General features: G+C 49.7%; 1 pseudogene; it reads left to right on the forward strand.

The window, feature by feature from the left end:
• The window catches only part of LOC129328052 (zinc finger protein 420-like), a 51,632-nt pseudogene extending 28,290 nt beyond the window's left edge, over window positions 1-23,342 (forward strand).
• The last annotated feature ends 469 nt before the right edge of the window (window positions 23,343-23,811 follow it).

The raw sequence follows: 23,811 nt of genomic DNA on the forward strand, positions 1-23,811 counted from the left end.
GGGGAGGGCAAACCATACATGCCACACTACATGGATCAGAATGCAGTGTGTGTGTGTGCTGGAGCCCGTTACACCCACCAGTCACAAAGTAGTGCCTGATTACTTCCTTCTGAATGGCAGAAAGGGGCACAGCCAGCTCTCATCCACCAGCCTCCGAAGCCCCCGCCCCATTGGTGTCCCAGGTGACAGGAAAGACCCAGTGACTGCGCAACCACAACAGAGGACGGTAATGTCAGGGACCATGTGGTATGCCCCACACAGGCATTTGCATCCCATTGTTGCCTGTTCGAGTCATTACACTAGCATATAAGAGTAGACCAATGACACCTCTAGAGGGAATCACTGCCCACTCTCTGAGAGGGGCAGCTACATCAGCAGTGTAAACATTTCCTTCTCTGGATAGTATTTGTAAGGCAGCCAAGGGGGGGGGAGATGCACTCACAAGCATTGCGCACATTCTTCCTTCTCACCAACAGAATTAATTAATAAGATACGGGCCTCCTCCTCTTGGGGTCTGATTGGTGAAAGCTGCTAAGGAAAACAAGATGTTGTTTCTGCTGTGACATAAGAACAGAACATGAACTTGGGATACAGCCGGATAGGAAGCTGCATATGAGCAGTTAGTGTGATGCAGCAACAAAAAAGGAACACAATCTTGGGGTGTATTAAAGGAATAACATCCAAATCGTAGGATGTCATGGTCCAAGTATGTGCCACATTGTTCAGTCCGTTCCTGGAGTATAGTGTGCAGTTCTGGAGGCCTCACTTCAAAATGGATGTGGACAGCTGGAGCGGGTGCAGAGGAGAGCAACCAGGATGATCAGGGGCCTGGAGACCAAGTCCTACGGAGGGGAGACTGAGAGATTTGGGAATGTCCACTTCGGAGAAAAGAAGGTTGAGGAGAGACAAGATTGAAGTAAAAGGCTGTCACTTAGGGGAGGGGAGGGAGATGTTGCTGTGGCAACAGAGGATAGGATTCAAAACAGTGGCTTTAAACTAGAGGAGGGAAGGTACCGGCTGGATGTTAGGAAAAACTTCTCCACATTAAGAGTAATCCAGCAGTGGAACTGGCTGCCTGGGGATCTGTTGGGTTCCCCTTCATTGTCAGTCTTCAAGGAGGAGCTGGACAAATCCTTGTGGGGGATGCAGGAATGGGTTGGACTAGATGGTGTGTAATGCTACGCTATGATTTTATGGTTATAAAAGGAAACACACAAACTTTCTTGTGGGAGGGTGTAACGAAATGGTTGCCAAGGGTGAAATGAGTGCTGGTTGCAGTTAATCTGTCTGAAAGGGGAAAAAATGTTCCCCATGAAGTTTAATGGGCTGTGGGGCCAGGGAGGGGCCTGCAGGCATCTTGGCAGGGGACGCCCTTCTTCCTGGACTACAACTCCCAGCTGCCCCAGGGCCAAGAAAGTGGGGGGGGGGAATAAGGGGTGGAGCAGCCTCAATAGAAATACCCAGCCGATCCTGAGGGGAAGAGTAGCTTTCTTGGTTGAAGAAGGAGAGGCTCCTGCTGCTGGATGGAACCCGGGTGCCTGGGCCCTAAATGTGGAGGGCCTGGGAGGCAGCAGAGAGGAAAGGAAGGGGGGACCTTCCCTGAGACCCCAACCCCTTAAGGCAGAGTAGGGAACAGTGTGGTAGGGAAAGCAGACGGCGGTTCTCCTCAGTTTGATCTTCTGCCCTATGAGTTCTGAACAGGTGGGGGGGGTCTACCCCTATGTGTGGTGCTTTTACCTGCTTTGTGTATAGTGCTCTGTATATAGTTATTAAATTATACTTTTTGAATATGAAGAACCTTGTGGTGCTCTGACTATGTAACCTCCCCCACTTGGCACTTGGCTACAGGAAGGGAGGGAGCCCGGGAGAAACGGATCAGGCCAGACCTTGGTGGGTTGCCAGTTCTCCAGGGCCCAACCAAAGATTGGGGAATTCATTTCCCATTAAGGACATTCAGCCAGAGGAGTCTCACTGCCCCTCAGTCAGGTGGTGTACAAATCAGTGAGTGGTGGCAGCAACAAAGAGGGTGAGCCACGCCCACCAGGGACGGTGGGAGGCGGATAGCGGGGCTATCCGCTACTCAAAACTTTTTACAAAAAGGCTATTCCCTGTTTCAATGCAACCATAAATCTATTTCATATACACAGGCCATATCCAAATAACATTTTATGCAGTCAGACAGTTCCAAATAGTAAAGCTACTTACAAAAAGGATCCTCAATATATAGAATTGGGTTTCATTTCATAGAGCTTTTTCTCGCATTCTAGCCTCAAATCCCTTCACTAAAAGCCTTTAGGTGCTCATGTGGTTTACTGTAGGTGGGGAGTATGGCCCGACCGGTGAAGCTTCGCCCTCAGGAACACCTGTAAAAGATCAGAAACACCGACACAGCATTTCGGTGGATTTCATCTGAATGAACGTGAAATGAAATTCACTGTTCTTTGAGTGTTTCAGTTTTGTCGTTTTAGCTTCTAGGGAGAATTCAGGCTTGATTTGGTCTAGTACCTGTTTATTTGTCTTTTTGGCCGTCCACGGTATCCGCAAAACTCTCTTCCAGTCCCACATTTCAAGTGAATCAATTTTCTTCCTTTCAGTTTTCTAGCCCTGTCCAAGACAGACTCATTAAGAAAAAAACACTCTTAGAGTTACTGATTTTATTAGCTAACAAACAGTCAGTGATGCCCACGTCCTACGAGCCCAAATTAAAAGCCAGAAAATCCTGGGCTCGGAGTCTCTTCCCTCCCTTTCACCAGGTGGCTTCGGGCAAGTCACTCTGTGCTGAACTCAGCCATGGTGCCCCTGGCCTGCCCTGCAGGGCTGTTGTAAGGACAGGGAAAGGAGCAAGAGAGGCGAGGAGCTTTGGACACCATGGAAGTGGATCCCCCACCCAAATCAGTGAAGGAAATGCCAGTTGTGCAGAGGAAGAATATGCTGGCTTATATTGCTGAAGCAGGGAACCGTGCACCACCATGGGAAAACGTAAAAAGAAAGATCACTATGGATCCCCTGGTTTTCTGAACAGAACACCCCCAAACCCAGCATCAAATCACCTTATAAAACATGGATCCGGCCCTTCGGGGTGCCTTCGGGGTGCAAAGACGTGGCTCCAAGACAGGGACCCCCGTGAAATCACATCATTTCCCCACTGGAACTAAACCAGACCAGCAGGATGCGGCACCTCGTGCCGTGGTCAAGAGGAAGCACCCCCCAAATGCCATGTCCGCTGCTTTGTGGCACCACCATGCAGTAAAAACATGGAGACCTGTGAATCCTCCTTCCTCAGGATTTTGACATGAGGGACCCTGCAAACTCTTCGTGGTCTCACTCGACACGTCCTCAGCCACATGAGTTTGGGGGGACCTGCTGGAAAATTCACGAGGACCTGGGCTGTCAGTCTATGGAAGACAGGATACCTTGAGGCTGACTCTAACCCCTTGCAGCAAGAAATCCAGGCTCTTGAGTAAATGGGTTGATCAGGCTTCGCCGTACATATGTCCATAGGATACACAGAAGCAAAATAAAGGCGTCTGTCTGGCTGTACACAGGCGCCTTGTTAGGAATGACGCATTGAATACATTGAATACATTATATCGATTCCTCTACATGTCCTCCCCCCCCCCGCCCCCAGTCCATCTAGCAGAACCGAATCAGTGGCGGGATGGGTTAGGGGCCGTCCCAAGGCCGCTGCTGCGAGCCATGCGAGATACGGGCTCCACCGTCCTGGAATCCGGAAAGCAAGAAGGGAACAGGGGCACGGGGCTCTTGCAACCTGCTCCAACATAGATCTATGCTGGGTAACAATATGGAGGGGCTGTGGGCAATTCCTGTGCTTTTGCAGTGCCCCCAAGTGGTGGGTGTGGGATTTTGCTGGTACAACCTGGGGCTATGGACATGAGATGTGGTTCGATGGTGAGCTTTGCAGAACTCCATAAAAAAATCCTTAGGGTCCATTTTCATTTATGTTATCCCTGACCTTCCGTGCTTTGGAATCACGTGTTTGCTCCGCAGCAGGGCCATGAACCGGCGGGTGCGTGATTCTGGTGGTGCAATCTGTGGCTATGGACGTGATAAGTGATTGGATGGGGGGTTGGGGGGACCCCCCACAGCCATGCAAAAATCCGGAGGCTCCATAAGTGTCCGTGCCCTGTATGCCTATTTCTGTGCCCTGACAGGGCCCCAGTGTTGGGGGTGCGCGATTGCCACGGTGATGCCCCCAGGCTGAGAAAGGACCTGGGACGGGGGACGGCGGTTTGCTCTTGTTTCGGCGCACAAATGCTGCAGCCTCTGGCAGGGCGAAGGCAGAAGCGGGTCCCTGGAAGGGTTAAAGGGAAGGAGCCTCCATTCCTAGAGAGGCCAGGAGAGGGGAGGCCGCCCTCACTTCCTGTCCCGGGGTCTCCATTGTGTGCTGTGGGGCGGAGGGGAGAGGGGTGAGGAGGCGGCGCCGGAGGACTTTCTGCAAAAGGGGTAAGTCCTGCAATGATCCCCCCCCCACTCTGCAAAGCGCTCCCCCCTGCTGCTGCCGGGCTGGGCCAGGGGGCTGCGTGGACCCCAAGGGGCTTTTCTGCGGCTCTCGGGACGCCCCCAGCTCAGCTCCTCCGGCAGTGAGGCAGGCGCCTCCCGCTGCGCTTTCTCTGCAATCTCTAGCAAAAGGGCTTCTCTTTACCATCTGTTTATTTTTATTATTATTTATGTTATTTATAGTATTCCTTTCTCGCTGAGACTCAAGCCTCGGGTTGCACAGTGTGAGCCAATAATGCCAATCCCTGGCATTATTCAGTAAATAATACAGCAGGGCAGGATTGCAGGCCTTTGAAAGCGAGCATAAATCTGAATCACAGACCGCTGAAACAAAACTTAAGTAGTTTGACTTGAACCTATTAATTGCCCCACCTTTTTCTGAACCCCTCCACCCCCGCCTTTCCCCTGTCCCCTTTTCATCGGTCTCCCCTTTCTGGGATCCACATTTCTGTTTCATCTGCAGGAAAAGATCACGCAGGATCCTTACCACGGAGCAGCTTTTCCAGGTAAGATCAGGGGGGCCTTCGTTGCCCCTGGGTGTCCTCCTTGTGTGTAGGTGGGCTGCTTTTATTCCCCCTCCCCTGGCCAGTCTGGGAAAGATGCCCACTCCAGCTCCTCAGTATAGAAATGTCCATTCGGGGAAGTAAAAGCCTAGAATTAATTTTAAATAAGTGCAAAATAATCGAAAGAGGAGGGATTTAGGCCGTACGGCATCTCCAGGTATATGACCTGCAGGCGAGGGCGACGTGGGGAACCAGATGGCCAATGACTTTGTACAAGTGGGTTTGTGGTTGCAGGTAAAGAAAAATGGGAGGGGTTTATAATTCAGTCGTGATAATGTTGTGAGAATTCACGCTACGTATGGGAGAAAACCAGATTAAAACCTCTCCGGCCCACGTCCCCTCTGGTGCCAGCAGGACGGGCGTTGAGAAGAAAGCTGCCTCCAAACTCAAAAACTGACTGTTAATGGAAATAATGTTAAAAATTGGGCAGATAGCGCATTGGGCCCAAAGGAAGAGCAGTAAAATTACAAACCTTGAGGAGATTCAGCACGGCTCTTCCTTGCCAGCAAATCTGCTGCCTTTCTCTGTGGCTTCTGCAGCCCGGCTCACTTCCGTTGCCTTTGCTACGGTAAGATCTTTGGCTTTCAGAACTCGCCCCCCCCCCTTGAATTCATGGACTCCTGGGGGCCCCTGACCCCTTCTGAATGCCTCAGCAAGCCCTGGGAAGTCACGTGTCGGACTTGGGCCCCTCGGATCAGCCACAGGACCTCCCCTCTGGTGCCAGCAGGACGGGTGTGAGAACAAAGCTGCCACCAAACGCCAAAACTGACTATTAATTCAAATGTTAAAAACTGGGCAGATAGCGCTTTGGGCCAAAAGGAAGAGCAATACAGTTATAACCCTTGAGGAGATCTTATGGTGTGGCAACTTAGGCTGGTGGCTCTGGGGGCCTTCAGCGTCCAGGCCGAGGCTGCCTTGCTGGGAGCAGTTCAGGGTTTCATGGCCTCCGTCACACCTGAGGGGCCTGTCTCAGGTAATAGCAGGCCCCACCTCCGGCGCAGGGCAGACCCTCGATCTGGTGTTTTCCTCTGGCCAGGAGGAAGGAGATCTAAGGGTGGGGTGGGGGATTGAAGATGGCCCCCTTTGTTGTGGAGATGCGGACCGTGGCACTGGGCCCTGGGAGGGCCACCCAGGCAGAGGGGGAAGACCTTTTCCAACGCCTTCACCCCAAATTTCATGCCTTCGGGAAGTGGGTTTTCCCCTCCGAGGTTCCATCTCTTCCAACCTCCTCCTCTGTTGCGAAGTTTGCAACCAAGCCCGCTGGGCTGCCACCTCAGCTTCCCTCATCCTGCCCCAAAGCGGCCATTTTTCCTTCTGGCCTCTGAACGTGGGGATGCCTCTCTTATTTCTTTTTTTAATTAGCAGTTAAATATAATTGTATTGTTGTACCCACACATCTGTCAGATTATCAATACTCAATTGCTGATTTTGCAATCCCAGTGAAAAAGCCCTGATGGCCGCTGCTGGGGATTTGGGGTGGGGGGAATGCAGGGAACCCCCCCCCCCCCCGCAGGGCTAGTTTTCTCTGTGCAGGGAGTCCATCAGTCTGTCCCGTCACCCCGGGGCTCTTCCACCCCCTGACCAGCAGAGTCCAAGACGGTCTTGGCTTCCCTTAGAGGGGACGAGGGAGAGATTTTGGCTCCAGGCAGGGCCAGGGGCTCCTCTCCCTGGAAGGGACCTGCAGTTTGGGAGGAAGCATTTCAGAGAGAGTAGACAGATGAGCGAAGAATGAGGTGAAGAGATGGGGCCAAGCCCTTCTGAGCCAGCCTAGAGGGAACCCAGTTTCTCATGCTGTGCCCTAAAGGCAATGCAGAGAGAGGTTCCCTGAAGGGACTGGTGCAGGAGATGCGGGCGCACTAATAAGGGTTTCCCACCCTCTTTCTTTCTCCCTCCCAGGCAGCAGTGAAAAGGCTCCCTTGATGGCTTCTCTGCCGTCTCCTCCACGTGGTGAAGGGAAAAGGCCAGCCATGCGGCCAGCTCAGGTACGGGGAGGGGGCCTTGGGGGCTCAGAGGTTCGGGCTCCTTGGCCTTGGCTGTGGCGATACGAGAGGCCGAGGCTGCCCACTGAGAAGGCAGGAAAATGGCCACCCCCTGCCTAGGATGGCGTGTGCAGGACGATGGAAAAGGGTTTGGTCTTTTGCCCCATGGGCATCTCCGGCCTCTTCCCACAAGCCTGCCAGCCCCCTGCCAAGGAGGGCCACCCCTCTGGGCCCCCAGTGCCCCCAAGGAGAGCTGGGAGCGGGGAGCGAAATGACCCCAAGGGGCTCCCCTCCTCTTGGTGCTGGCCTTCCTGTATTACTCCCCCTGCCTCTCTTTCTGCCCCCTCCCTGGTCCCATGGACCAGCTTTCCAGTGGTGTAAAGATCTTCCTCCTCCTTCTCCTTCCAGAGTCCGGTGTCCTTCGAAGAGGTGGCTGTGCGTTTCACCCGGGGGGAGTGGAGCCTGCTGCGCCCGGCCCAGAGAGCCTTGTACAAGGAAGTCATGCTGGAGAACTTTGGGATCGTGGCCTCTCTGGGTAAGGGTCCCTTTCTCCTGGGCTGCCTCCTTCTGGTGGGAGGAGTGGCTGTGAGGAATACTTGAATGGGGAAGGCCACAGTTAGGCTGTCTCCCCTGGGCCCAGTGGCTGAGCTCTGCCTGCCTCCATATTCCCTCCTCTGATGTGGGAGGGGGTATGGGTCTCTTTCTGGAGAGGGAGCCCCTGCCTGGCAGCCCTGGGTCTGGACCACGTGAGCGGCGTCAGAAGAGGTGCAGAGTGGAGCTTGGCCATCCCTCCGTTCTTGCCTTGTATATAGGAGTCTGCCTCCTCTCCTCCTATTACATGTTCTCATTTGTTTGTGAGACCGAAATCTCCCCCTTTCCCAAAGGCCTTGACTTTCCAATCTGCGTCATGGTCTGAGCTTGATTGAAGAAAGCTAGCTCAGAGAGGAAGGGACAGAGATGGAGCTGGGTGAGCTGAGAAGCCATCTTTTCTCAGACTCAGTGCGTCACCCGACAACACAAGGACCAGTCAGGGCTGAGCCGTTAATGGGCATTTCAGCTGCGTGAAGAACCAGGGAGTCCACGCAGAGCTCGCTGAGAACAGCCTCCCTGGGTCGAATCTCCGGGGAACGCAGAGACGGCTCCACAGGGGTTCCGAACCAGCTCTGTAGCCACATATGTGAGCCAGGCCACAACCTGACACTACTTGCAGCTCTGAACTAAAGTGCAGCCATTTTTACCAAAGACCTCGTCTCAGGTTCCTTGCACCTTACCTAAGCAGCTGGCTTCTCGGCCACTGGTTCTTTCTTAGCAGGCATTTCCAACTCACTTGTTCAGGGAGTAGGCAGAGAACTGCCAGCACCACTAGTACACCAGCACCCTATAGTCATACGGGGGGCCTCTTTCTGCTCTGCTCACCCAGCTCTTTCTGCCACAGAAAACAGGAATGGGGAGTAGCTGCCACCTGCTCCACTGCTCATCCCAGCCAGGCAAAGGTGTGGGGTGGGCATTGCCACCTTTTCTGCTCCCGATGCCAGCCGGGTGAAGGCGGGGGGTGGGCATTTCCACCTGCTCCGCTTCTGATGACTTCTGGGTGAAGGTGGTGGGGTTGGCATTGCCACTTGCTCCCATCCTGATTCCATCCTGGGTTTCTTGCCATGGCAGCGCCCTCTGGTGGTGCACCGGGGTATGAAGTGAGTCGTCTAGAGCACGCTTACTCTTTTATATAGTCAGATGTTTTTAATACTGATTTTAAACCGTAATTTATGTTTGATGTAACCCACCCTGAGCCATCTTGCAAGGAGGGCGGGATATAAATTGTATAAAACATAAACATTAACATGAGATGGGCAAACTGGAAGACTGTGGACTGGACTATAGGACAGTTCGGTGGATAGGGATTAGAGGACCGAACCCAAAGAGTGGTGGTCAACGGCATTTCATCAGATTGGAGGGAGGTGTCCAGTGGGAGGCGCAGGGCTCAGTTTTGGGTCCAGTACTTTTCAATATTTTTATCAATGATCTGGATGAAGGAGTGGAAGGGCTGCTCATTAAATTTGCTGATGATACCAAATTGGGAGGAGTAGCAAACACCCAAGAAGAAAGAATTAAAATTCAACAAGACCTTCATACTCTGGAGAAGTGGGCAGCTGTGAATAGGATGCAATTTAACAAAGACAAGTGCACAGTATTACAACTGGGCCACAAAAATGAGAAGCACAAATACTGGATGGGGGATACACTTCTGGGCAGTAGTATATGTGAAAGGGATCTTGGGGTAAGAGTGGACTGTAAACTAAATATGAGCAGTCAGTGTGATGTAGGCGTGGTGTACCGACCGCCTACTGCACCTTCATCTTCCCTGTCTGGTCTCTTGGAGGCGGTGGCCAGCTGGGCCTTGGAATTCCCGAAACTTTTGGTTCTCGGGGATTTCAACATCCATGCTGACGACGATGCCTCCATGCAGGCCATTGACCTGGTATCCTCCATGGCGGCCCTAGGACTCTCCCAGTTTGTTTCGGCTCCCACACATCAAGCAGGTCACACGCTGGATTTGATTTTTGGAGCGGGGATGATGGTGGTCCTGGATGCCTATGATGCAGTGCCATGGCAGATCACTTTGTTCTGAAGGCTCGTCTGAGCATGCCGCTCCTTTCCCGGGTGGGCGGTGAGCGGATTTACGCTCGCCTGCGGAGGCTTATGGATCCAATTGGTTTCCAGGTGGCTCTGCAGGATCCGATGCCCACTGGCAATACATTAGATGAGCTGGTGGATGATTGGCATGGCCGACTTTCCAAAGCCATTGACGCTATTGCCCCCTGCCGTCCTCTCCGAGCCCGCAAACGGGTAGCTCCTTGGTTTACCGAGGAGCTTCGCCAGATGAAGCGGTCTCTGAGACGACTAGAGCGAGTGTGGAGGCGGGGGTGCGACGAAGAGGCAAGAACATCTTATAGGACGTTTATGAAAGCCTATGAGGTGGCAGTGAAAGCAGCAAAGAGGGATTTCTTTGCTGCTTCCATTGCGTCCGCTGGCTCACGCCCGGCTCAATTATTTCGAACAGTTCGGTCCTTGGTCTCCCTCTCTCAGGGAGACTACCAAATTCTTAATTCAACTATTGGCTGCGAGGCTTTTGCGAGCTATTTTGTGGGTAAAATCTTGTCCCTTCGCTGTGGCCTGCCACCCACTGTTGATACAGTAAGGGAACTGGAGACCCCTTGGCCATCGTCTGGGTCCGTATTAGATCATTTCAGGCTGCTCTCCCGGGACGATGTTGACAGGATCCTGCAGGGGATGAGGCCAACCACCTGTCCTCTGGACCCCTGCCCATCCTGGCTGGTGAAGGCCAGCTCAGAGGGGCTACGGGACCATTTGGAGGCCATTGTTAACATCTCCCTGAGCTCTGGGGTTTTTCCAGGAGTGTTAAAGGAGGCGGTAGTGCGGCCACTCCTGAAAAAAACATCTTTGGACCCCACCAACCCGTCCAGTTACCGCCCAGTGTCGAACCTCCCGTTCCTGGGCAAGGTGATTGAGCGGGCGGGTGGCGGTACAACTGCAGGAATTCCTGAATGATGCTCTAGTCCTGGACCCATTCCAGTCTGGCTTCCGTCCTGGCCATGGGACGGAGACAGCCTTGGTTGCCCTCACAGACGACCTTCGCAGGCATCTGGATCGAGGCAGGTCAGCGCTGCTTGTGTTACTCGATCTCACAGCAGCGTTTGACACGGTTGACTATGATTTGTTGGCCAGCTGCCTTGCCGACGTGGGGATTAGGGGGACAGACTTACAGTGGCTGGTCTCCATTCTCCAGGGTCGGGGACAGAGGGTGGCGCTCGGGGGAGATCTATCGCCCCGTCACCCTTTGGTGTGCGGGGTTCCCCAAGGGGCGATACTCTCCCCGATGTTATTTAACATCTATATGTGCCCCCTCACACAGTTGGTGTGGAGGTTTGGGCTGGGTTGTCATCAATACGCGGATGACACCCAACTTTTTCTGTTGATGGACGGCCGGCCAGACACGGCCCCAGACAATCTGGCCAGAGCTTTGGAGGCTGTGACGGCATGGTTGAAACAGAGCAGACTGAAATTGAACCCAGTGAAGACGGAGGTCCTGCAGCTGGGATGGGGGCTGCCAGATGTTGGGATCCAGCTCCCTGCCCTGGATGGGACACCACTGGCAACTTTGCCAGTGGTAAAGAGTCTGGGTGTGCTCCTGGAAGCCTCCCTATCGATGGAGGCCCAGGTCACGGCGGTTGCCAAGTCTGCATTTTTCCATCTTCGCCAGATCAGGCAACTTGCCCCCTACCTGACACCCCAGGACCTGGCTACAGTGATCCATGCAACGGTCACCTCCAGGCTAGATTACTGTAACTCACTCTACGCTGGGCTACCCCTGGGCCTGATCCGGAAACTACAACTGGTCCAGAATGCGGCGGCACGGGTCCTGACTGGTATACCTTACCAGTCACACATCACATCTGTCCTGCGCCAGCTGCACTGGCTTCCAGTTGAATTCCGAATCAGGTTCAAAGTGTTGGTTCTTACCTTTAAAGCCCTGAGTGGGTTGGGACCGGCATATCTTCGGGACCGCCTCTCCCTGTACGTTCCCCGGAGATCGCTCCGATCAGCGAATAAATATTTACTTGTGGTCCCCGGCCCTAAGGAAGCCCGCCTCGCTTCAACCAGGGCCAGGGCTTTTTCAGTCCTGGCCCCAGCCTGGTGGAACGCTCTGTCAATGGAAACCTGGGCCCAGCGGGACATATTATCGTTCTGCTGGGCCTGTAAGACAGAGCTGTTCTGCCAGGCGTTCAGTGATTGAAGGGGGCGGTGCCATGTCGGCCTCCCACCTTTGGGGTGGGGGAGGGTTCTCCCCACCACTGCACTTTGTTAATTTGTTTTATTGTCTGTATATTGATTTTAGTTTTTGTTTTTATCGATTTTAACTGTTCACTGCCCAGAGCCCCTGGGGATGGGCGGTATATAAATTGAAATATAAATAAAAAATAAATAAAAAATGCGGTGGCAAAAAAGGCTAATTCAATCTTTGGTTGTATCAAAGGGGCCATAGCGTCGAAATCGCAGGAGGTCATAGCCCCTCTCTATACTGCCTTGGTCAGGCTGTACCTGGAGTATTGTGTGCAGTTCTGGAGGCCCCACTTCAAAAAGGAGGTGGACAAAATCGAGAGGGTGCAGAGGAGAGCGACAAGAATGATCAGGGGTCTGGAGACTGAGCCCTATGAGGAAAGGCTGAGGGCCTTGGGAATGTTTAGTTTGGAGAAGAGGAGGTTGAGGGGGGACATGATTGCTCTCTTTAAATATTTGAAAGGCTGTCATTTGGAGGAGGGCAAAGAGCTGTTCCAGTTGGCAGCAGAGGGTAGGATGCGAAGCAATGGGCTGTGAACATGCAGAAAGGTACCGGCTGGACATTAGGAAAAACTTTTTCACGGTCAGAGTAGTTCAAAGGTGAAACCAGCTGCCTAGGGAGGTGGTGAGCTCCCCCTCACTGGCAGTTTTCAAGAAGAGGCTGGATGAATACTTGTCAGAGGTGCTTTAGGCTGATCCTGCACTGGGCAGGGGGTTGGACTAGAAACTCTGTATGGCCCCTTCCAACTCTAAGACTTGGGATTCAGCTATACGAGGCAGGTGAGGTTTTTTCATGTATCCCACCTCCCCCGTTCAAGAGACAGCAAGTGCTTTTCCAGATCGGTGGGGTGTGATCTAATTCCTCCCCCTTTCTTATTCTTCTTTCTTCTCTCACTATGGCCCGTGGGGCCCACGCTTTCTTTCCTTTGCTTCATCGCTGCTCCTGGTTCCTGCCCTGGAGGCTCCCAACAACCCTCTCCTCATCCCCTGGTTCTTTGGGTCATAGAATCATAGAGTTGGAAGGGGCCATACAGACCATCTAGTCCCTGCCCAGTGCAGGATGAGCCTAAAGCATCTCTGACCAGTATTCCTCCAGCCTCTTCTTGAAAACTGCCAGTGAGGGGGAGCTCACACCACCCCCCGAGGCAGCTGACTCCACCCTTGAACTACTCTGACCAACCCCCTTTCTGCCCACCTCTCCGGCATCGTTCTCCCTCTAGAATCCCCAAGACGTTCCCTTGGATTCTCTTTCCCTCTCTCATTCAGCAAAGGAGCAATTCTTGGATTAGGACTAATTTACTAGATACTTAAAGGATTCTGTCCTACCAAAAGTTTTGATCACTGGCCGCCTTTTGCACTTTCCTGTCTGGCCTGCCTCCTTTGCAGTTAACAGTCAACCCTTTTAAAACAATGGCCTCGTTATTTCATGGGAAAATACCCCACCTATATGCAATGTGTGTATACACAGGCTCAGGTCCCAAGAGACGCAGAGCAGGGTGGTGCTTGTGCGAATGGCCACATACTTCTGCCCCCCACCCTGATCCAAGGGTAACAAAAGATGGACAGTTTTTCACCCGGTACTGTACTCCGCCCCACCCCTATTGTCTGTTTTGTATTTCTGGAGAGACGGAGTCAAGCCGTCTTGGAATCGCTGGATTTATTTGCACCCAGAAGAGTTATGGTTTTGTGTTTTTTCCCCCCCTTGTAAAAAGGACCTCAGGTTGCCAAACCTGAACTCATATCCCGGCTGGAGGAGGAGGAGGAGGAAGAGCTGTTTCTCTTGAACTCTGATGAAGAGGAAGGATTGACAGGTAAGTGCTTCGACCTGTCTTGGGACTGCGTGTTGCCTGCGCTTCCTTCCAAGGGCTGGTTGAGTTTCGGTGGGTTCTCAGAAGAGCTTGGCCGAGTTCTGACTGCTGAAATGGTGCCTGGAGATCTGGAACCTCTGAAAATCGGCCACTTTCTTCTCCCAAGACGGATTACTGATGCCAAGCCAAAGACTGTCCACCTTTGAGAGGTTTCCAGGCAAGGTTGTTCACCAGCCCTGTTACCCCAAGATCCCTTTCCCTGGAGCAGTCAGGCATTGATCCTGGACCCTCTGCATGCAAAGCCAAGCCTGTGCTTTATTGCAGAGGCACGACCCAAATCAACCCCCCAGAGCTCCCAAAGGGCCTGGCCCAGACAGTGTGCCAATATAAAATTTAGCATCTTGCAGGTGTTCTGGATGACTCCGGTCAGGCCTCATTCAGATACAGCCATGAGCGTAAGAAGCCCTAAGTGTCCACTTAGCTTTCATACAACAAATCATTTCACTCCTGGTGAGAGGTACAGCTCAAAGAATGTTCTAGTTTTGTTTCTGGGTATAGTACACAAGACATACAACTCCAGTTGTTGGGATGAGACACACAATTGGAATATTGGGATCGAGGGGCACAACTTGTTTGAAAGGAATAGGCCAACAAGGAAGGGTGGAAGAGTAGCCCTATAGGCCCAGGCTGTATCTACTTGCGAGGAAGTGCCTGAATCTGAGCCTGGAGGTCAGCTGAGAGCCTCTGGGTAAAAATAATAGGAGAAAGAAATAATAGTGATATTATGGTGGGGGTCTTCTATAGACCCCCCTCCCCCAGACCAGACAGAGGATGAGACACTCCTAGACCACACGCCAACATTTTCAAAGAGACGGAACGAAGTCGTCATGGGAGATTTCCATTACCCTGATATCTGCTGGAAGCCAAACTCTGCTAAAAACACATTTAAGAAATGGGAGGAGGGCTGTATAAGCAAGAATTGTATGTATAACCCTGACCTCATGGAGGCCCAGGTCTCAGCATTTACCCAGCCTGCCTTTTTCCATCTTTGGTGGGTCAGGCAGCGTGCCCCCTACCTTTCGACCCATAACCTAACCACCGTGATCCATGCAATGGCCAAATTAACCCACCAACCTGCTATCTATGTATGCAAAGGCTCAGGTCCTAAGAGACCCAGAGTTGGGGGTGCTTGTGTGAATGGCCACATACTTCTGCCCTGCACCCTGATCCAAGGGTAATCAGAATGGACAGTTTTTGACCCTGTACTGTACTCCGTATCATGCATGTCTGTACCCATTCATTCATGCCAATTTTATTTCTGGTTCTGATGCTTATTGTTAACATACTTATAGGACAATTCACTATTGTATTCAGTATCTATGAAATACCTGGTAGCTTTCATAGACTGTGTGTGTCACTTTCATTTTCTCTCTCTCCCAGCCTAGTAGGGCAGCTGGCAAAGCTGTGGACACTATTATCTGTTGATGTTCTTTAAAATGACCTTGGATGTCTGCAATGTTACAGCTTTCTATGTAGTGTATCTCCAGAAAAGTTTCCCTGACTACGTCGGAACTTGTGGTTTAGGAGGGAGGGGAATGCTTGAGTACTTAGCCTGGTACTTGTTTTAAACTTTATTCCTTTCAAAGAGAAGTTGTTCTGCTCAGATGCGTTTTTGCTTCCATGTAAACCTATGGACCTGTGCATCTGGACAAGGCTGATTTCCTGAATAAAAGTCATTTAACCAAGGAACTGTGTCTTGCTGGAATGATCCAGAGATCTACCTGCCATATCCTGTCACCCATAGCCTGACACTCCGCCCCACCCCTATTGTTGTCTGTACTGCATTTCTGGAGGGACAGAGTCAAGCCGCCTTAGAATTGCTGGATTTAGGTGCACCCAGAAGAGTTATGATTTTGTGGTTTTTTCCCCCTGGTAAAAAGGACCTCTGGTTGCCAAACCTGAACTCATATCCCGGCTGGAAGAGGAGGAGGAAGAGCTGTTTCTTCTGACCTCTAATGAAGAGGAGGGCTTGATGGGTAAGTGATTTGACCTGTTGTGGGATTGTGTCCTCATAATGTCCTCATTATTTCATGGGAAATTAACTCACCAATCTGCAATCTGTGTATGCAAAAGCTCAGGTCCCAAGAGACTAAGAATAGGGGGTGCTTGTGTGAATGGCCACATACTTCTGCCCCCCACCCTGATCCAAGGGTAACAAAAGATGGACAGTTTTAGACCCCATACTGTACTCCGCCCCACCCCTATTTACTTGTCTGTACTGGCTTTCTGGAGGGAGAGAGTCGAGCTGTCTTGGAATTACTGGATTTAGGTGCGCCCAGAAGAGTTACGGTTTTGTGTTTTTCCCCCCTGATAAAAAGGACCTCAGGTTGCCAAACCTGAACTCATATCCTGGCTGGAAGAGGAGAAGGAAAAGCTGTTTCTCCTGATCTCTGGTGTAGAGGAGGGATTGGCAGGTAAGTGCTTCGACCTGTCTTGGGACTGCGTGTTGCCTGCGCTTCCTTCCAAGGGCTGGTTGAGTTTCGGGGGATTCTCAGAAGAGCTTGGCTGAGTTTTGGATGCTGAAATGGTGCCTGGATATCTGGAACCTCTGAAAATAGGCCATTTCCTTCTCCCAAGACAAATTACTTACACCTAGCCTAGCCAAGGATTGTCCACCTTTGAGAGGTTTCCAGGCAAGCTCTGTTACCCCAAGATCCCTTTCCCTGGAGATGTCAGACCTTGATCCTGGACCCTCTGCATGCAAAGCAAAGCCTGTTTTATTGCAGAGGCATGACCCAAAGCAACCCCACAGAACTCTCATGTGAAGACATCCACCCACACAGCCGAGAGCAGTGCTGTGAGCGATGCCGAAGGGCCTGGCCCAGATGGTGTGCCAATATAAAATTTTAACACCTTGCAGCTGTGCTGGAGGACTCTGGGTAGGCCTCATTCAGACACAGCCCTGACCATAAGAAACCCTAAGTGTCTAGTGAGCTTTCAAATAACAAATCATTTAACTCCTGGTGAGAGGTACACCTCAAAGAATGTTCTAGGTTTGTTTCTGGGTATAGTACACAAGACATACAATTCCAGTTGGTGGGATGAGACACACAATTGGAATATTTGGATTGAGGGGCCCAACTTGTTTGAAAGGAATTGGCCAATAAAGAAGGATGGAGGAGTGGCCCTATATGCCAAGGCTGTATCTACTTGCGAGGAAGTACCTGAACCTGAGCCTGGAAGGTCAGTTGAGAGCCTCTGGGTAATAATAATAGGAGAAAGAAATAATAGTGATATTATGGTGAAGGTCTTCTATAGACCCCCCCCCCCAGTCCGGACAGAGAACTTGAATGAGACACTCCTAGACCACACTCCAGCATTTTCAGAGAGGGAACAAAGTCGTCATGGGAGATTTCCCTTACCCAGGTATCTGCTGGAAGTCAAACTCTGCTAAAAACAGAAGGTCTAATGAATTCCTGACTTGTCTCGCGGACAACTTCATCTTCTAGCAAGCGGAGAAGGAAAGAAGGGGCTCTGCTATCTTGGATTTGATTCGCAGCAACGGGGAAGAACTAGTTGATTAGGTGAAAGTAGAGGGCACCCTCAGTATCTATGGCCATGTAATTTTGGAGTTTAAGATCTTGGGTAAGGGAAAAGCGGAACATCGTCAGACGCACAGGATGGTTTTTAGAAAAGCTAATTCTAACAAGTTCAAAGTCCTGCTGGGGAGAATCCCATGGTCAGAAAAACTCAGGGAGAAGGGAGTTCAAGAGGGGCGGGGGGAGTTTCTTAAAAGTGAGATATTGAAGACACAATCACAACCAGTTCTGATGAGTAAGAAAAATGGGAGGAACCTGAAGAGGCCGGAGTGGCTTCATAAACAGATTTCTAAAGATCTGAAAGTTTTAAAAGACACATTTATGAAATGAGAGGAGGGCTGCGTAACCAAGGATGACTATAAACAACTTGCTGGTGCTTGTAGAGAGAGGATTAGGAAGGCTAAAGCTCAATATGTGCTTAGGGTAGCGAGAGATGCTAAACACAACACAAAAGGATGTTTGGGTATGTTTGGAGCAGGAAAAACAATAAGGAAGTGTTAGGCCCACTGCAGGGAGAGGTAAGTGTGACTTTAACAGGTGATAAAGAGAAGGCAGAATTGCGCAATTCCTATTTTTCCTTGGTCTTCACTCACAAGAACACATAAGGAAGAAACGGAATTGCAGCCTAGGATAGACGTTGGGGTGGTACGTAAACACCTGGCTTGCTTAAATGGAATCAGGTCCTCAGGGCCAGAAGAATTGCACCCCAGGGGTACTAAAGGAACACGGTGGTGTGATTGCGGAGCCTCCATTTATCATCTTTGAGAATTCTTGGACTAGTGATGAGGTGTCATAAGACTGGAGGTGGGCAAGTGTCATCCACCTCTTCAAGAAGGGGGGAAAGGAGTATAGTTTATCTTGGTTTCAGTAAGGCTTTTGATCAGATTCCACATGATATTCTTGTTGACAAGTTAGTAAAATGTGGTTTGGATCCTATTACTCTTAGGTGGATCTGTAACTGGTTGACAGGTCACACCCAAAGAGTGCTTGTAAATGGTTCCTCATCCCCTTGGAGTTCCTCAGGGATATGTCCCAGGCCCCGTGTTGTCCAACATCTTTATAAAGGACTTGGATGAAAGAATAGAGGGGATTAAATTTGCGGGATGGGGGAGACTTGTCTTGGCAGTAGTACACGTGAAAAGGGTCTAGGGGTCCTAGTAGATCGTACACTGAACACGAGTCAGCAATGTGATGCGTTAGCTAAAAAGGCAAATGGGATTTTGGGTTGCATCAAGGAAAGTATAGTGTTGAGATCATGTGAATGGGCGGTATCCCTTTACTCTGCTCCGGTTAGACTTCACTTGGAGTACTGTGTTGAGTTTTGGGTAGCGCAGTTGAAGACAGATGTTAGCACGCTGGAACGTGTCCTGCTTCAAGTGGCTGCCGAGTCTGCAGAGTGCTGCTGACAGGTAACAAGGTCCAGCTGGCAAGGCGAGGAATGTGCAAAGTCCGTAAATCAAGGGAGTAGTCAAGGACAAGCCGGGTCAGAGGTCAGAGAGACAGTTCCAAGGAGCAAACACAGGCAGCACAGTAGCAGCTTAGAGAACTCATTGAAGCCATGCTGAAAGGAGCCCTCCCTCTGGCTTTTATACTCTGAGAGCATTCGGTCAGCTAGCACAGCTGCTTCAAGTCTCCTTCTCTGAAGCCCCTCCTTCCTCTGAGAAGGCTGGCCAGTTCAGAGCCCGGAGGCGTGCAGATTGACGTCGGGTCTGTAAGTCTCTTCTGTCCCTGCTACGCCGACGTTGCTCTCGATAGTCTGGAGATGTTGGAGGGGATAAGGAAGCTGCCTGCGTCTGGGCTGGTGGCTCTGGGTGGGGAAGGGGAGCTTCTGGCTGGGATTCAGCATCTGACCGTTCAGCTGTGGTCGGCTGCTGGGAGACAGGCTGCTCCTCCTCAGGAGGAGCAAGGCTGTCAGCAAGCGTCAGCTGTTCCAGCTCCTCCTCCTCTGAGGACTCGTCAAGCTCAGGCTGTACTATGACAGAACGTGTCCAAAGAAGGACAACAAAGGTGGAGAGAGGGCTGGAGACCCTGTCCTGTGGGGAAAGGCTGAAGGAGAGCTTGGAACGTTTAGCCTGGAGAGGAGGCGACTGAGACGTGATATGAGAGCCCTCTTCAAGTATTTGAAGGGCTGTCACACAGAGGATGGAGCAGAGTTGTTTTCTGTTGCCCCAGCAGGCTGGACCAGAAACAACAGATTAAATTTAAAGCGAAGGAGTTTTTGGCTAATCATTAAGATGAACTTCCCGACAGTTAGAGCGGTTCCTCAGTGGAACAGGCTTTGTTGGAAGGTGGTGGGCTCTCCTTCCTGGGAGGTATTTAAGAAGAGGCTTTGAGGGTCATCTTGCAGCTATGATGGTTCTCTGACTCAATAGGAATGGACACAGATCCTGGTGCTGGGCTCTCGTGGCCCTTTCTTACGTGTCTGGGGTAATGCCGCTTGCCACTCTGGGGTCAGGGTGGAATTTTCCTCCAGGACAGACTCCCCACCTATCACGGAGGGTGGTTTTTTTTGCCATCCTCTGGGCATAGAGAAGAGGCATAGAGGGAGGTTGGGGGGAGGGAGAAAGCTGTGCATTTCTTGTGTTGTGCAGGGGGCTGGACTTGATGACCCTTGGGGCACCTTCCAGTTTCTTTCCTCTGTTTGTGTTTATAGAATCTTTCCCTCCATTCTAAGACTTTATTAAAACATGGCGGGTCCAAGGAAGCACCCAAAGATAAGCAGGCCAGGAGGCCCTCCCAAGGAGAGGCTCCTGATCAATTCAGTTTTTCATATTTAAAGGGTCTTTTCCTTAGTGTTCATGCCAGATATGGCAAAACAACCCCACCGTCTCTTTATTTTTACCACAAGGAATGAGGGATAAGTTACTAGACTGCAATGAGTTCATCCTTTTTTCTGCCTTTTCCTTTTCCTTGTCTTTTACAATGGGGATTTGCCCGTTATGGCCACCTTTCAGCTCAAATGAAAATGGCAGTAATCAATTTAGCTGGCCCAGGGGCGGAATGTCCACTAGGTGCCCCTGCCGCATTGCATAAAGCGCCAGCGGCAGAGGGGCACCAGCCAGCTCTCCCCTCCTCCCAAGCTCTGCCCAGCCACCCTGCATTTGGCTTGGCATCCATATGGATATCTCAGCACATGGAAAATGAAAAACGTAGACTCCATACCCTCTTTTGCTTTGAAGCTCTACCTCTGTGGTGTTAAAGAGAGAGGCAGAAATAACTCAGGGTTCTTGTTAACATTGGAGTACTTTCTTCTCCATCTGTCTGGCCACCTCTCTTCGGACCTCATGCCATGTGCATGAATGGCTGTTCTTTTTCTCCCCCTATGCCCACCCCCCATCAGTCGCCCCTATCAATTCACCCTGGCAGAAAAAGATAAAACTACTGGTTCAATTTAAGACGGAACTTCTCCATTGTACCTGCTCTCTCTTTCGTCCTCTTGGGCTACGTTCATTACCATGCAAACGGCTACTCTGCCCCTCTTGAATTTTAGAAGGAAATGAAAAGGTTAGGGGGAGAAATGGCTACAGGCGGTTGGAGTTTAATGCCTCAGCATTCATAACCCCACAATCACACCCGGTTTCTCTTTCTTTCAGCAGGAGGCGTGTGGGAGTCAGCAAATGACAGGAAAGAACATCCAGTGATGGTGAAAGAGGAAATGTATTCAGATGGGAAAGAAAAGGCTGAATATTTTGATGGACTGAAGGAGGAGGAGGGAAAAGATCCTTATGAAGGCGGAAATTCTTCCAGTCTACTAGAGTGGAGTGACTGTGTACAGGAAAACCTACACCCAGGCACGATAAACAGGAATGAGCTCACTGCAAGCGGGGAAAATTTTCCCAACAAATCAGATATTAATATCGAATGGAGAACATGTAACATAAAGGAAATATTTCAGTTTCTGGAGGGTGGGAAAAGTTTCTGTTGGAATGATAATGTTTCTTCCCAGCAAAGAATTCACACTGGGGAGAAACCATATAAATGCCAAGAGTGTGGGAAAAGTTTCATTCACCGTGGAAGCCTTTCTTCTCATCAAAGGATTCACACAGTGGAGAAACCCTATAAATGCCTGAAATGTGAGGAAAGTTTTATTCACCGTGGAAGCCTTTCTTCTCATCAAAGGATTCACACTGGGGAGAAACCATATACATGTCTAGAGTGTGGGAAAAGCTTCCGTTCCAGTTCTGTCCTTATCTTACATGAAAGGATTCACACTGGGGAAAAACCATATAAATGCTTGGAGTGTGGGAAAAGTTTCAGTCGAAATGATAACCTTTCTTCCCATCAAAGAATTCATTCAGGGGAGAAACCATATAAATGCCTGGTGTGTGGGAAAAGCTTCAGTCGGAATGTTCACCTTTCTTCCCATCAAAGAATTCATTCAGGGGAGAAACCATATAAATGCTTGGAGTGTGGGAAAAGCTTCCGTTCCAGTTCTGTCCTTATCTCACATGAAAGGATTCACACTGGGGAGAAACCATATACATGCCTGGTGTGTGGGAAAAGTTTCAGTCAGAATAGTAACCTTTCTTCCCATCAAAGAATTCATTCAGGGGAAAAACCATATAAATGCTTGGATTGTGGAAAAAGTTTCTCTCGGAGCAATAATCTTACTTCCCATCAAAGAGTTCACATAGAATGTAAACCGTGGAAGTGGGGGGGGCATGGCATTGAGGGTTGTGAGATGGATGCCTGAGTGCTGAGCTCCATCTCACCCCGCAAAACCCAGAGGAAAGCATTTCATCATTTCTTTTCACTCTTATATTATGGGCAAGCAGGATACCAAAAAAAGAAGATATTATCTAACACTGCAAAAAAGCTGCAGCAGTACTTTCCATTGGCTCTGCTGTCTGCTACAAGAGACAGATCCACCCTTCAAACAGAAATGGGTGACAAGGAGACCTGTGACACAGCAACAAATCAGGAAAGTCTTAATAATGAAGCTTTAGACTCGCAGCTTGCAAAACTTGAGAAAAATATCTCTAAACAAATGGCCACTTTATTACAGCCGATCATGGCTCAACTGAAAGCAATTAGATTAGAACTACAGAAAACAACACAAAAAGCAGATCAGGCATATGAACTCGGCGCCAAACTGCAAGACGGCATACATGATCTCCAAAAAGAAAACAACAAACTTCAAGATAGAATATCATCTCTGGAATTAATCTCCCGACAAAAGAACTCCAAATTTCAGGGTGTGGAAGAACCATTGCAACAAAAAGATTTACTTGCACTGCTAACAAACTGGCTCTCCATAACACAACAAAGCACTTCTCTGAACATCTTCAAAGCCTGCAGAATCAGTTCTAAAAAGCGTATGGAGAAAAATGTGCCAAGAGAAATAATAGCCAAATTTTGTGACCAAGGAACAAGAAATAAAGTACTGGAACTTGCTAGAAATCAAAGTTCTCTACTCTACAATGGAAAACATATTTCTGTATTTATTGACCTGCCTTATGAAGTCCTTCTCAGAAGGAAAGAACTGCAACTAACAACGGAAGTTCTGAGAGAAGCTAATATACCATACAAAAGGCTAAACTCCTGCAAACTTCTTGTTAACTATCAAGGAAAATCCTTCTTTGCATTTGACCCAGAATTGGGAAGATCCCTACTCCATAACCTCAAGCTTGAAGCAGAAATGCTGATGCAATGGGACAGGAACAATCAAAAGAGAAAGATGAATCAGTCTCTCTCACCACATAAGGGGAGCAAAATCCCGGTCAGAGACACTCGAAGATACACTCTACCTGCTTGTAGTGAGACTAAGGCTTTCTAAATCATTAAGAAGCTGATGTCCTTTTAAATTATTTTTCAACATCTAAAAATGTCAAACTCGGGTTAAGGGGGTGGGAGAGAAGGGATCTCTTGTTACTAGCCCCTATTTTGTTATGCAACAGTTCCTCAGACTTGGTTTCATACCAATAATTGGAGAGTGTGTGGAGTAACTCTCCAATTACAGTGAACTGTTAAACTATTTTTAGTAATTAAATATAAGTGTTAGTTTAGCTAGATTCAAGGGAAGGGCACAGAGGGGGTGGGTGGGTTATAGCTGTAAATTAGCTTTGATTTCAAATAATAGTGATAAGAGGGTGAGGCAGGGAGGGAAAAGAATAAGGGAGGGGGGATAAGGTTTAGAGGTAGCCTATAGGGAAGGGGAGTTTAAAATAAATTAAGGGACTCAGTTGCCACTACAGAGAAGCATCTGTTCTTATTTATTTTTCCAGTTTTAATATAATAAATATCTATATTGAATTTATACTACAATTGATTAACAAAGAATTCAGCAAAAAAGAATTCTCCTGTGAATAATACTTGTTTTGGAATCTATATAGAGGGTTAAAGTTAAGGGGGTGGTGAGTTAAATCTGGGGAAGGGGATAGAATAAGTTCAGAGTTTTCAACATTCAAAAGAAAGTTGTTTATTTTATTGTTCAAATTTATGACTCTTCAAACAATTGGTATACATCAGTCGAATTCTATTTTTACTG

This window comes from Eublepharis macularius, chromosome 4, assembly GCF_028583425.1.
Source record: "Eublepharis macularius isolate TG4126 chromosome 4, MPM_Emac_v1.0, whole genome shotgun sequence".
In the NCBI taxonomy this organism is placed as follows: Eukaryota; Metazoa; Chordata; class Lepidosauria; order Squamata; family Eublepharidae; genus Eublepharis; species Eublepharis macularius.